The sequence below is a fragment of the Canis lupus genome, chromosome 9 (genome assembly GCF_048164855.1).
Source record: "Canis lupus baileyi chromosome 9, mCanLup2.hap1, whole genome shotgun sequence".
Classification (NCBI taxonomy): Eukaryota; Metazoa; Chordata; class Mammalia; order Carnivora; family Canidae; genus Canis; species Canis lupus.
Window position 1 is genome coordinate 36,526,590 of NC_132846.1, and position 13,588 is coordinate 36,540,177.

Here is a 13,588-nt window from a genome sequence, read left to right on the forward strand (position 1 = left end):
TGAAAACTATAGCTGTAGCAGTATCCTTCTTAACTCAGTCTTGACTCATCATTTTCACAAATCTATTCTGCAAATTTACCATTCCCCATCTCCTGCCATACCCAGCCACCCAGTCAAACTTATATAATATGGGAGAGGAAGTTCTTGACCACTAAAGTAGCACAAAGCCTGAAAGAATTATTTAGAAAATGACTGTATTTCCAATAATGACAAAAACAGGCTGCTGCAACCAAGAACATCATTTAAGTGTCTAAAGATTAAGCCAAAGTTTCATTCCTTGGTTCTCAGTCCTTCCTGGCCTGCCAAGGTCACGGCAGGCCAGGCTAAGCAGGGACTGGAACAGGTAACCATGGCCAAGTTGTAGTCAAGGAGGTCAAAACGTGTTTTATCTAGGAACCCAGAAATACTGGTGGAGCTGAGAGCATTAAATATACTAGCAAGTAGCTGGAAGAAGTGTGGATGGATATTTAAAGCAAGGTATAATGCTAGAAGAGCTAAGACAGAGGGGGCGAGGATAGTGAGGACATTTATGGCAGGAAGACATCACTGACAATACCTAGCAGTATTCAAGAAACAGAGTAATCCAGTAAAGGCTATATGACCAGACATATCAAGTCAATGTAAGACATTGGTCTTGCAGAACAATTTATATCATAGGACATGGTCAAAGCAGAACAATTTATAGTATAGGAGTCCTGTATTATAGCTTTTAACCCAGTCAGCTCTAATTTCTTACAAAGTGAGAAAGGTTTCTAGTAGCTAAGTATATGCCATGATTTATAAGCTGACTTCTGTTCAAGGTACCCACTATATTAAACCAGGCTAGAAGCCAAATCCAAACTTATGCAGAAGAAAGAATTTATATAAGAATTTATAAGTTCATGTCACCGAAAGGTCCCTGGGTAGTGTTGCTTCAGGCTCAGCTGGATCGAGATGATCATTAGGGATCAGGATTTATCTTTATGTCTCAGACAAAAATACTCCCTGTAGTGGTTGAAATGACCTTGGCAGATCCTGACATCCATCCCACTAACTTTGGTTAGCCAGAAGCCATAGAAATATCTTTACTGATAGCTCTGAGAAGAATGTCTCAGGGAGGACTTCCATCACCCTCACTTATGATATGTGTGTACATTGCTTTAGAGTGGGGGTTGGTTGTACTACGGGACAGGGTGACCAACATGGCCCAGTTTACCTGGAATTTTCCAGGTTTCTTGTTTGTTTGTTTGTTTGTTTGTTTGTTTGTTTTTTCTAGAGGGAGACAGAGAATCTTAAGCAGACTCCATGCCCAGCACTTAAGAGCCATGTTGGGCTTGATCTCACAACCCTGAGATCATGACCTGAACCAAAATCAAGAGTCAGACACTTAATCAACTGAACCCCCCTAATGCCCCTGGAATTCTTCCATTTTTGAGGCTGAAAATCTGTGTCCTGGGGAATCCTCTCAGTTCTAGGCAAACTGGGAAAACTGGTCACCTTACTTTCTCTAGGTGGCATGAGTTCCCCATGGGAACAAGCATTTTGTTATAGATGAAGAAGAAAGAGGTGCTGATGCAGGGAGAGTATTTATTTTATCCAGGCTGGGTCTGTCTGATGTCTGGGTAGAAGCCACATGGTAAAAGCTTCTCCCCTTCTCTATGGCCAAAATGGGGCAGGTTGTCTTTTAGATCAGGCTGGGCCTGTATGACTGGCCCCAGGCCACCACCTCAAAGGATTTCATCCGTCACTAATCTCAACCAGGCCTTGAAATTTCTCTCTCAAGATTCTTTGCTCTCTCTCCAGGTCCTTAATTGTTCCTATTCCTGGCCTTGATCTGACTCTCCTCTCTGGTGATGTGGCAGCTTGTTCTTTGGCTTTCATTCTTGGGTTCACACTGGCTTCTACGTCTCTATACCTCATGGTAACTCTGATCTGAGCACTCCTCCAATGCCACTGCTGCATCTTGCTGGAATTGGCCTGATGTGCTTTCAGTAGGGTCTATGCAGCCTATCTGCCTGCTAAGGTTTGCCAAAGCCTTCCTACTTATGCAGTTCACCACTGCCCTCACCTGTTTCCAGGTGGAATTCAGCATGGCTATCCATCAAAATCCATGCAAAAGGATGGATTGCAAAAGATGAGGTAGAGGCCTTCATCTTTATAGTCACAGCTATTAGCTCTCTAACACCATCTTGCACACACACACACAGACCCTCTAGTCTGGACAGTTTTGCGTTGCAGGCACTTTTATGACCATTTCACAAATGGAAACACTGACGTTTAGAGGAGTGACATAACTTGCCCACATTCAAAAGCCAGGCAATTCAGAAGTTAGAATTCAAAACCTTGAGCTATTTCTACTGCACCCTGCTGACTCTGTTAGGCAACATGATGGTAGTAACTACTTAAAATAGTAAGATCACAAATGACAACTTGTGAAGACATTTTTTAAAATTCTGCTCAATGTGGATATATATCCTTATGTCAATAGTGTCATACACTCAATAATGTCAAGTACATATGTGGATTTTTTCAGAATTTTATTTTATTTTTTTAAAGGTTTTATTTATTTATTTATTCATGAGAGACACACACACACACACAGAGGCAGAAACACAGGCAGAGGGAGAAGCAGACTCCCTGCAGGGAGCCTGATACCAGACGGCATCCCAGGACCCTGGGACCAGGACCTGAGTCGAAGGTAGACCCTCAACCAATGAGCTACCCAGGTGCCCCGAATTTTTCAGAATTTTAAAACTGATCTTGACCTCTACAAGCTAAATGGTGAGGAAATTATTTTAAAATGGATTTAAGGGCAGCCCCCGTGGCGCAGCGGTTTAGCGCCACCTGCAGCCCAGGGCGTGATCCTGGAGACCCTGAATCGAGTCCCACGTCAGGCTCTCTGTATGATGCCTGCTTCTCCCTCTGCCTGTGTCTCTGCCTCTCTCTCTCTCTCTGTCTCTATGAATAAATAAATAAAATCTTTTTTTAAAAAAAGATTTAAAATGGATTTAAAACTTATGTCCCAATGACTAATGGGGTAGCTTTTAGGCCTAGATTTCTAAAATCCTTTACTCTCAATTATGAATATTAAACCTTTTATTCTTCATGGACCAAATGTTATTCAAGACCAGTGGTTCTCAACATGTGGTGGATGACTCTCATGGTCTGTGAGGTCAAAACCGATTTCATAACAATACTAGGATGTAATTTGCTTTTCACTCTCATTCTCTCATGAATGTATGAAGATACATGAGCTGAGATTTTACAACAGACTGACTAAAAAAGCATATGTAAGAATTTTAAGTCAGGGGCACTTGGGTGGCTCAGTGGTTGAACATTTGCCTTCAGCTCAGGTTGTGGTCCCCGGGTCCTGGGATGAACTCTCGCATCAGGTTCCTCGCAAGGAGCCTGCTTCTCCCTCTGCCTATGTCTTTGCCTCTTTCTGTGTGTCTCTCATGAGTAAATAAATAAAATCTTTAAAAAAAAAATCTTAAGTCAGACACTTAAGTCAGATATATTTCCTTAAGTCAGACACTAAGGAACTTTTAAAACATGTAAAACAATTCTGTGTTTCCCACTAAAGTTTTTCTTTCACAAAGTATAATTATTTATATAAACATGCTATTTGTTAACATGTAATCATTTATTCTTTTTTAAATAAACACGTTTAAACTTCTGAGATTTGGTTTCTAATATGGTAAATATCAGTTGGTATAACTCACACAGACCAAGTTATTTGGGGTCCTTAGTAATTTTTAAGACTATAAAGGAGACCAAAAAGCCTGAGAATACTTGTTCCAATCAAGAAATTTTTGTAATGAAATTCTAAATTTAAAGTTCTCTCTGGTAAATATGCTTTGATAGTCTAGAAAGCTGGGAAAGATAAGGATATTCTACAAATTAAGACAGTGTGTCATTATTACAGAAAAAATACAACACAATAAACTTATAATTCAAAGTACCTGTCAGTCACTTATCACAGCTGTTCATCAGTGTCTAGAGTGGCTTTCATTTGAATCCCTGTATTTATGCTCAAATAACACTGCTAATGCTTAGGAACTCATTTAAATTGAACTTAGAAATAAAACTAAAGGGAAGAAAATTAGTGACAAAAAATCTAAGAATATTTTGAAAAGTCTTGAAGAAATGACCTTCCCTTTAGATGGAATATCTAATTGGAAAATTCTAAAGAATTGAGCCACCTAAGTGCCTCCCTTTGGAATTTTTGAGACATGAATTCCATCTTACATCACCCAAATCTCACTTTATGACAACAGTTTTTTTGTCACCAACACATTTTTTTATTCAAATCAGTTTAGCTCATTTAAAATTGCCTGAAAGGGCAGCCCCGGTGGCTCAGCGGTTTAGCGCCGCCTGCAGCCCAGGGTGTGATCCTGGAGGCCCGGAATCAAGTCCCACGTCGGGCTCCTTGCATGGAGCCTGCTTCTCCCTCTGCCTGTGTCTCTGCCTATCTCTCTCTCTCTGTGTGTTTCTCATGAATAAATAAATAAATAAATCTTTTAAAAAAATAAAATAAAATGAAATTGCCTGAAAAATGATGCTATTATTTGAAAAGAAATAATATAAATATATTTAGTGGAAGTTATTCAATTAACCAACAAATATAAAATTTAACTCACAATATTTATAAAACAATGTCATGGCTACATTTGAAGACTTAATTATATTCATGATTCAAGAACTGAAAGAAAAAAAAAGATTAGTGTTGCTATTTCATTCCAGGGAAGGGGAAGTCACTTACAGAATAAAGAAAAATTCTTCTGACAAATAAATAAAAAAAGAACTGAGGCATTCAAAACAATGATTTCAGATGAATTATAATCGTTTCAATGGAACAAGAACTAAAGATGGTAAGTGAAGAATTAGATACAAAGGGCATCCAAGGGAAGGAGAAACATCTACAATCAAAAAACACAAAGATCTCATCTGCAAGCATTTTATTTATACTCTCATCTCTATTCTCTGATCTACACCTTTAGAAAGGACTTCAATCTTTCCTAGTTTCTTTTCCCTTTGAACACAGTCGAGAGGCTGCTGACATCATTCTAAATGAGAATCGCAACCATAATTATACTTATTAAAAAGAATTTGATGTGGGAAGGGCAAGTGCATTCTTTAAAATAATCATTTTTACTCAAGTATCTTTTTAACTCAACCATCTTTAGTTAGTTAAAGGATATTGGCAGTATTTCAGCCAATATTTCTTGATGTGACTGCAATGAGGAAGAATGCTCCGTCATTTCACAACACATACACGCCCACTAACAGCTATGTGGCAAGTGCACTTCTGAGACCTGAAGATGGAGACTGAGAGGGACCCCATTCCCTGAGAGTTGCCTTGTCTAGTAGAGAATGTAGCAGTGAGACTCAAATGCACATAGTGAATCTCTCCCATCTATTTGGCTGGATGACATTTATTTCCCTTCATTGGTTCCTCTTTCCTTTCTCAAACAAACCCAAGCTATCTATTAATTTAAGCATTCACTTACTAAATTAAATAAAAATTAATTCATTTTAAGAATTTTGCTGTATCTGTTTGGATTACCAAAGTTCACTGTAATAAAACCTGAGCTGGAAACTCATTTACTTATCACCAGGCTTTGAGTCTCCACATAATTTATTTTTAATTTTCAGCTTTTTAAAAAAATATTTTATTTATTTATTCGAGAAAGAGAGAGAGGCAGAGACACAGGCAGAGGGAGAAACAGGCTCCATGCAAGGAACCTGACGCGGGACTCGATCCTGAAACTCCGGGATCACACCCTGGGCCAAAGGCGGCACCAAACTGCTGAGCCACCCAGGCTGCCCAAGTCTCCACATAATTTAAATAATTTTCTGGGAACAGTGATGCTTTGTGTGGGATCAGAAATCAAGAATATTGATTGACGGAGGGAGAATAAGAGAATTTTGATTTCAACTTTTAAGATATATCTTGAGAAAGTAGGCAAACCATCTTTGAATAAAAGCAGGAAGAGTATGGATTTGAGTGTTTTATACTCTCAGTAATCCTGATCGTTAGGTATTTATCCTAGATTTCAGAGCTTTAAAGGAGCAGTGCATTTAATTAAAAATACCAAATATGGATTTATTTAAATACTAACGTTGTGTGTGGGAAACACAAAAGTAATAAAATATAGGCCCTTGACCTCTGGTTATTTATATTTAGGTAGAAAAAAAAGATATCTAACAAAATGGCTAAATGGTAACAAAGCCACCTGCCAAAAGGAGCAAAATGGACCTATCCCCCATTTAGCCGATTTTTTCTCCAGAAAATAGCTCCCTTTTCAGATAACTCATATGTTATACACGTTACAACTGAAATTTAATAACTAAGAAATTAAACATCTGCACATATGAACACAAAACTGGGTCATGTCAGATGATCTGGCTATAAGCCAAGACTGAGGAGACCTTTCTACTATGGCAGAAACCTCTCTGAATGTTACCCAAGCATAGTTCTCTGTGCCCCTAGAGTACTAAGGAATCTGTTGGAATCTCTACCTTTTGGATGTTAAGTATCAGCAGATTTGCCAGTAAACTGAGAAATCTGTGGATTAATTCTACTAGAGAAGGCATAACCCTAAAGAGGCCTTGTTTCACTTCCAGCGACAGGTATATTTAAGACAATCTCTTTGAAAACCTATTGAATTTTCAAAGACCCTCTTGAAATAAAGATTACTGATTTCTCCTCCTTAGCCATTCCCTTTTCTTCTGTAGTAGCAAAACCTCCAATTTTAAGCTGGACAACAGACTGCTTTAAATTAACATTAAATTTTCCAATCTCTCTTGCACCCTGTGCAACCTGTGAACTTGTGGCTAAGTTCTGGTTGATGGTACATGATTATTATATAAAACTTCTCCCCCCCATTCTTTTTCCTCCTATCTACTGACTGGCAGGCAGATGTGATGACTGGAGAAGAAGCAAGCATCTTAGACCATGAGGCGACCTTCTAATAAAGGCTATACCCAGCAGAGAAGACAAAAAAGCCGGATCCTGACACCTTTCTAACCCCAGACCACTAGGTCTCAACTTTGTATAAGAAAGAAATAAAATTCTATCTTTTTAAAGCTATGATTATTTTGTGTTTTCTGTCAATGCAACAAATCTAGGCCTAACGTTCACCTAAATTCTGAATAAAAAAAATTAAAGGCTATCATTTAGAACTATACAATTGAACATGGTAGTCATGATTCACAGGTATCTATTAGCACTTAAAATGTGGCTGGTCTGAATTCAGATGTGCTGTTAAGACAAAATATACTCTGATTTTTGAAAATTTCATATGAAAGAAAGAATGGAAGATAAGTTATTAATGACTTTTTATATAGAGTACATGTTGAAATGAAAATACTTTGATATGTTAGGTTAAAAATATTAAAATTGATTTCACCTGCACAGGAAAGGAAGCCATCAACAAAATAAGTCAATGTATTGAATGGGAGAAAATATTTGCAAACCATATATCTGATAAATGGTTGATGTACAAAATATACAAAGAATTCATAAAACTCAAGAGAGAGAGAGAAAAACCCCCCCAAAAAAACTGATTAAAAAGCTGGCAGAGGATTTGAATAGATGTTTTTCCAAAGAAGATATACAGATGGCTAATAAACACATGAAAAGATGCTCAACATTACTAATCATCACAAAAATGCAAATCAAAACCACGAGATGTATCACCTCACACCTGTCAGAAAGATTTATCAAAAAGATGAGAAATAACAAGTTTTGGTGAGGATGTGGAGTAAAAGGAACCCTCATGCACTGTTGGTAGAAATGTAAATTGGTGCAACCACTGTGGAAAAGAGCATGGAGGTTCATAAAAAATATTAAAAATAAAACTACCAAATCATCCACCAATTCCACTTCTGGGTATTTATTCAAAGAAAATGAAAACAGTAACTTGAAGCATTATTTACAGTAGCCAAGGTATAGGAACACTCTAAGTGCCCATTGACAGATGAAAGAATAAAGGCACCGTAGTACATATGCATACATTGAAACAAAAAAAGAATGAAATCTCAACATTTGTGACAATATGGAAGAACTTTGAGGGCACTATGCTAAGTGAAATAAGTCAGAAAGAGGAAGACAAATGCTATATGATCTCACCTATATGCAGAATACAAAAATTAAACAAAACAAGCAAACAATCAACTTTATGAATATAGGGAACAGATTTGAGGTTGCCAGAGGTAGGGGTGGGGATTGGGCAAAATAAAGGGAGTCAAAGGTACAAATTTTTAGTTATAAAATTAAAAAATCGTGAGGATGCAATATACAGCATCATAATTATAGTTAATAATACTGCAGTGTATATTTGAAAATGGCTAAGAGTAAATCTTAAAATTTCTTCCTACAAGAAAAAATTCTGTAACTATATATGATAATGAGTATTAACTAGATTTATTATGATCATTTTGTAATATATACAAGCATCAAATTTGTACACCTGAAACTAATATAATGTTGTATGTCAATTATACTTCAATTTATTTTTTTAATTATACCTCAATTTAAACAAAAAGCCTTTTCTGATGCTAAATTGATTTTAAAAAGATCATAAAAATTAATTTTGCCTGTTTCTTTTTGCTTTTTTAATGTGGCTAAGAGAACATTTAAAATGACATATATGGGCCACATTTTATTTCTATTGAACAGAACTGATGGGAACACGGACTTTTTATTATTATTTTTTTGAACACGGACTTTTAAATATGAGGATAAGTATCTTTTCTGAAGATCAAAAAAGACAAAGATGACAGAGTCCATAGCATTTCAGATCTAGGTCAGGCACGGGGTACAGGTCCTGCCAATAGGGGCTTTTTAAATAAAAACAGAAGACTGCTAACATAGCTTTCAAAGAAAGAATATCTAGGATGATTTTAAATGTGATTCCATATTAAGACAAAGGTGAATTAAATGCTTAAAGTCTCCTAAGCACAATAATTTAAAAACTCTGATAAGATGAATTAAATGCTTAAAGTCTTCTAAGCACAATAATTTAAAAACTGATAACTTCCATTCAAAACCTGCTTAGGTAAAATTCTTCTATTTTTATAAATACATATAAACAAATGAAAATACATTTAAGACATTCACATTGTATATGTATCAGCTTTTCTTGTATGTTTTCAAGGGCATGTATGCATTTCTTATTTTTGATGCCCTGGATATAACTTAAGAGGGTCATTTGAAGTTCCTAATTACAGTTTAATGTCCTGCTTGGTGGAGTTCATCTTGTGTTTGCACAATTAAAATTCTGCTTCTACTTAGGTGTGGGATTTGCGGGTTGGCTCATGCAATGATCATTCTGGGCAGAGCTGGCAAGATGGTGCTGGCCACAAATAGCAATTGTCCTAGAGTTCCCTGTATTTGATAACAGTGCTGGATCTCTTTCCCAAGACCACTGGTCAAGTACACAGATGTGGACATTAGCTATGGTTTATAAAGCAAATCAAGTGTTTCTCTGTAGACTGGCTCTAAATTCTACAGATACTATCTTCTTTGTGTACATGTGGCTAGGAGGTAGATCTACAGTAACAGTAAAGCAATCTTTTCACTTTCCTAAAATGGAAAGAGAGTTCTTTATTCTGACTTAACAGAATATCCTTTTTTCAGCGTCAATATGCGTTTTAAGTTTCAAACATTTGGATTATACAAAAATACACTTAACCCAAACTATAGAACCAGGCTTTAGAAGGCGAATAAATAATACCCCTTTCTTTCCCTCCTAAGCTTCAAATCAACTGGGAAATGGTCATGAGACATATAGAGCTTAAAATACCAGCTTTAATCCTGGAAATGCCATTGGCAAAATGGCTGTATATCTGTAGAGAAAAGTGCTAATATTCCCTCTTTCCACTGGATCTTGCAACAGTTCACCTGAGGGAAAGTTTGGTTCAATGAAGATTCACTTAGGCAAAATTGGCTCCTACTAGTCTGGGGCACAGAGAGATGAAAACAGGAGCAAATCCCCAGTATTTTTAATGCTATAGATTAGCTTCACCAATGATGTTTGTGTATGTGTGTGTGTGTGGGGGGGGGTGTCTTACATTTGATTTGTTAACTTCTCAAGTATTTTATTGTAAAATACTATAGCTGGAAAAAATGTGGATAAATCTCTACAGAATCAAAGCAGCACTTGTTTGGAATATGTAAGGTAGTACTCAACTATAGGTTGTGATGTATAAATTGTGAGGTCATCTTTTCTATCCATTCATCCATCAATAGACACTTGGGTTGCTTCCATTTCTTGGCTCTTGTAAATTATGCTGCAATAAACACTGGGGTGCATATATCTTTTTGAATTAGTGTTTTGTTTCCTCTGCATAAATACTCAGTAGTTGAATTACTGGATCATATGGTATTCCTATTTTTAATTTTTTGAGGATCCTCCATAGAGTTTGTCACAGTGGCTGCACCAACTTACATTCCCACCAACTGTGCATAAGAGTTCCCTTTTCTCCATATATATTCTCACTCACACTTGTCATTTCTTTTCTTTCTGGCTGCTGTGAGGTGGTATCTCATTGTGGTTTTGATTTGCATTTCCCCAGTAATTCATTCTTGGGTATTTACCCAAAGAAATAAAACACTAACTCAAAAAAGATACATGCACCTCTATATTTATTGGAAAAGCTCAAGGATGGGCCAGTCAGCAATTGAATCAGAATTCTTGTGTAGCTGCAGGCTAATAACCATTAGTGATTTGCCAAACTAAAGCCTTTGTCCTGAATAATTCTTAAAGAATTGCCTGTTGTTAACATACTCTAGATGGTATCTGGAACAAAAGGTGATTACAGTTAAAAGCCATCGGAAGAATACAAAACCTAGAAATAGGTCTTTTTTTTTAGAAATAGGTCTTAAAATTACTTGTTTATATAAAGAAAACTGTGTGCTAGTTCTCTCCTTAGTCTTTTACTGGTTAGGAGAGTCATAACAGATTGTTAACAATATACTTTAATCATCTCTTTACTGTATCCAAAAGAGCTCCATCCTCCTAAATGATGTATAAAATCCTCATTGATTTCTGACCTAAATTCTTAATCTACAAATTTAGATTTCTAAACCATCTTTATCTAGTCTTTGTACCCTAAGATGAATATTTGCTAAGACAGGTCATCTTGTTCAACTAGAGAGACAGAGAGAGAGAGAGAGAGAGAGAGGCAGAGACACAGGCAGAGGGAGAAGCAGGCTCCATGCGGGGACCCCCATGTGGGACCCGATTTCCGGTCTCTAGGATCAGGCCCTGAGGCAAAGTCAGACACCTCAACCGCTGTGCCACCGAGGCGTCCCCAACTAGATTTTCAAATAATATTAAGAATGCAAATACGAATCAGACTTCACCCGTATTTGTTTTAAACCCCTAAGTCACAAATATTTTAATTAATTTATTAACTAATCGATGACAGATGGACAATAAATTCCTGTAAAATAAAAAATGTAGAGGGAAAATTAATTTACTTTTTTATACGTTTATGCGTTTACAGTCAACATGATAGAAAAAATAATGGAATCATAACAAATATGCTGTTACTAGATAAATAGAATTTTTTTTTAAACAGGCTCCCCACCAAACTTATACCCCGAGATCAAGAGTGGGATGCTCTACCCCCTGAGCCACACAAGCCCCCTGGAAATATATTTTAAATCTGCACTTCTATTTTTCTTGAGGAAAACAGTTTAAAACTATAGTCTATTGAGTGAGGCGGACATCTGGTGACGGAAAAAGGGTAGTACAGGCACTATTTCGCTTGAATTGGACGTCATAAATATTCTACGCAAAAGAACTGAACCACAAAACAAACAAAACAAAACAAAACCAGGAACGCTGTCCAACAACATAATAGAAGTCACAGATGTAATTCAAAAATCTCTAATCGTTGCTTTTAAAAAGTAAAATTTTAATACCGCATTTTTATTTAACCCGATATATTAAAAAATATGACTTCAACAAACACGATTTTTCCTCCCCCCTCACATCAAACCTTCAAGATACAGCGCGTAGTTTAGGGTACGTCTCAATTTCTACTAGGTCGGGAAGGTGAAGAGCACAAGAGCCACGCGTGCCTGGGGTTAGTGGCTCCCACATGGGGCAGGCAGGTCTAGGAAATGAAAGGACAGCTACAGTTACTTTGACTTTGCTTTTTTTTTTTTTTTTTTTTTTCAGTAACTTTGGAGCCGGCCCAGGACGGCTGAGAAGTCCCTCGGAGGGCCCACCTCGGCCGCGCCGTGCTTCCCCCCGGCCCGTCGGCTGCTTTCCCGGTCGGGCCTGGCTGCTCGCCTTATGACGTCACAGCGCCGGGGCTCTGAGGTTCCAGTCCAGCCTGGCTCCGGGCTTCCAGGCCCCGAGGGCCACAGGCTTTCGATGAAAGAGAGCCGGGGCTGGAGGCGGCCTCGCGACTAGGTCCCTGCCACTATGCCCACAACTCGGTGCTTCCGGACCGCTGCCCTGACCCAGCGCAGACAGACGGAAAGATGCGCTCCGGCTCAGACACACGCGCGGACCCGCCGCTCCCCACCGTTTCCCAGCAGCACCAGCGGGGGCTTCCGGGTGGACCCCTTCCTCTGCTGATTGGCTGGAGGGTGCCGCCACGTGACCCAGAAACGGCCTCGGCCGCCGCTTTCCCCGCCTCTGTGGTCCCCCTCCCCACTCCAAGGTCGCGCGAGGCGGAGGGCAGGTTTCCTAGGCAACCGGAGCTGGGAGTGTATACACACCAGGCCCCGGGTTAGAGAAGGTGTCGTGCCTGCTGTTGCAAGACAGGGATTGAGAGGTCAGAGCGGACTCTGGTTTGTGTCGGATTGCCTTGGAATCCATCATCTTTCTGGGATAAGGTGAGTGTGTGTCACCTTGTCGCCTCCGGGCCTACATCACCTGTGGGCGGGCCCGGGAGTCTTTGTTCTCCTCTCCTCACTCTCTGCCTGCCCGCCCCCCTACCCCCCCCCCCCCCCCCCCCCCCCGGTGGAAGACGGGAGAGAAGCAACGTCGAAGTCAAAGGAGCCCAGTAATGGCGCAATGGAGATGACAGTAATAATGAGACAGTGACGTGTCTTTATTGGAGGCCTTCAGGGTGTCCAGAGCAAAGGTTAAGAGGAAGAGGAAAGGGAAGGTGTCACCTGTGCAGCCTTTACTGTACACGTTAAGGTATAGAACGGAGAAAACCAACTGCTCCTTGGCCAAAGTTGACACTGTTCACCTACAACCCAAAGGGCGTCTGTTGGGCCCATTAGTGCCAACACATGGATTCTCATCTCTTTCTACCCAAGGAAGCAGACAGTTTGATCATACAGGGCTTCTAGTTTGTAGAAAAGAAATTTGATTTTCTCAGGATAATACCCCACCCAGCTCTCATGGCAGACAGAAACGTAGTGCTTTATATTCTATTATAATTATACTCTGGTCATGTACAGCAAATATTTATATATTATTATATTATATTCCAAATTATCCCACAATAGGACTCTGTAGCATGGCAAGTAATTCAAACTATTCAACAAATTTTATGGAACACCAGGCAAGTGCCAGGCCTGTGATAGTTTTATTGTCCCTGCCTTTAGCAAACCTGTAATCTGGTAGAGAGGAAA

At 38.8% G+C, this 13,588-nt stretch overlaps 1 protein-coding gene across 7 annotated transcripts in view; it reads left to right on the forward strand.

Moving 5' to 3' along the window:
- Window positions 1-12,152: 12,152 nt before the first annotated feature.
- The window catches only part of LRRC9 (leucine rich repeat containing 9), a 120,205-nt gene continuing 118,769 nt past the window's right edge, over window positions 12,153-13,588 (forward strand). For all 7 annotated transcript variants that reach the window (XR_012036707.1, XM_072838783.1, XM_072838785.1 and 4 more), the window contains exon 1: window positions 12,153-12,838. The gene's annotated coding sequence lies outside the window, so the exon portion shown is untranslated. The remainder of the gene's footprint in view (window positions 12,839-13,588) is intronic.